This window comes from Cebus imitator, unplaced genomic scaffold (assembly GCF_001604975.1).
Source record: "Cebus imitator isolate Cc_AM_T3 unplaced genomic scaffold, Cebus_imitator-1.0 Scaffold463, whole genome shotgun sequence".
Classification (NCBI taxonomy): Eukaryota; Metazoa; Chordata; class Mammalia; order Primates; family Cebidae; genus Cebus; species Cebus imitator.
In genome coordinates, this window is record NW_016107778.1 from 381,217 (window position 1) to 382,709 (window position 1,493).

Genomic DNA, 1,493 nt, shown 5'->3' on the forward strand with positions numbered 1-1,493 from the left:
AAGAGACTTCAATTCCTTAGACTGATCAAGCGTCCAAAAGTATGCAACACAAGTCTAAAAGCAATCAGAACTAACCTTGCATTGCTGATTTAGCTAAACAAACAGATCTCAAAAGTTGGAAGGCTTCATTTCTTCACTTACAAAGGATACACATTCTGGAAATTTCGGGTCTCATTTATATATTTACGCATTAATAATTCATGGAAAAATGCAGAAGGAAAAAGAAAATAAAACACAAATGCTTTATTCCTGAGAATGGTTGCTTCTTTCTCTAGTGCTATTTTTTTTAAAAAAACTGCATATACAGGAGGCTGAGGTAAGAGAATTGCCTGAACCCAGGAGGCGGAGGTTGCGGTGAGCCGAGATCATGCCATTGCACTCCAGCCTGGGTAACAAGAGCGTAACTCCGTCTCAAAACAAAATAAAACAAAACAAAAACCTGCATATAGTGTGATTGTGAAGTATTTTTTGAATATACCCCGTGACAAACTTTACCCCAAAAACTAAATGAAGTAGAGGCATAACAAAGTACAGGTAGAATTCTTCATAAGAAAAGCATGAAATGGTATAATCATAATTTATTCTTAGATATTTAGTTCTTTCTAAGCAGAGTGTTAGAAGTCAGGGAGATCTGGATATAAAACACAACCCTAAAATTTATAGCTACATGATCTTAGGCAAGTTAAATAACCTGCTTAAGACAGTTTTTTTTATTTGCAAAATGGAGATGATAATACCTACATCATAGGATTGCTATGAAGATTAAATGTGGTAACACATGTAAAGGTCTTGGTACTTGATTTGCAAAGTTCAATAAATAATAATCTCTTTCCTCTCATCCACTCCTATGATGATTTCCTGTTAACTCCAAAAGCCTACATATTTTCAACCTAATAAGATAATTTAATTAGCTGTCTTGTTCAGATTTTCACCACTGCTTTTATGCCTCAAACTTTATGGAAGAAAGTTTCACTTTCTTATAAATAAAATGCCTTAACTTTTCATATTACACAGGTCATCTTACTATTTACTTTTTCAAACACAAAAAGGTAAATTTTATCTTTGTGTTTACCCTTTCAAACGCAAAACAATGACAACAACAATAACCACAAAAATACTCACCTCCTAACACCTCATAAATGTCCAATGTCTGTCATAGATCCTCAGCATGCTCAGTTCTTCTTTAGAGGCCTGTAGTCCACGTCTGTATTTCTTACTTTTGTGACTTATCCATCACAGCTTGGCTTTTATCCTCTGCTGCTGAGGCAGAAATGTCAAAAGGAGTCCATAGCCTTGGGTAAAATAGATTTAATTAGAAGAATGGCAAACCTCTGATGAGAACTTGATAAATCGACCACTGAAACACCGTTTACCCATTTAAAGTTCAGTATTATAGTTAGGACAGAAAGATATTTGGATCTCAAAGGCTGAGATAATTGCGCTAATTATTCAATAATTGTATTTATTCCAGATGTAGCACTTTTTTTTTTTTT

At 34.2% G+C, this 1,493-nt stretch overlaps 1 protein-coding gene across 3 annotated transcripts in view; it reads right to left on the reverse strand.

Moving 5' to 3' along the window:
- The window catches only part of ZC3H12B (zinc finger CCCH-type containing 12B), a 500,390-nt gene that overhangs the window by 100,311 nt on the left and 398,586 nt on the right, over positions 1-1,493 (reverse strand). For all 3 annotated transcript variants that reach the window (XM_017512145.2, XM_017512143.2, XM_017512144.2), the window contains exon 4: positions 1,123-1,292. The gene's annotated coding sequence lies outside the window, so the exon portion shown is untranslated. The remainder of the gene's footprint in view (positions 1-1,122; positions 1,293-1,493) is intronic.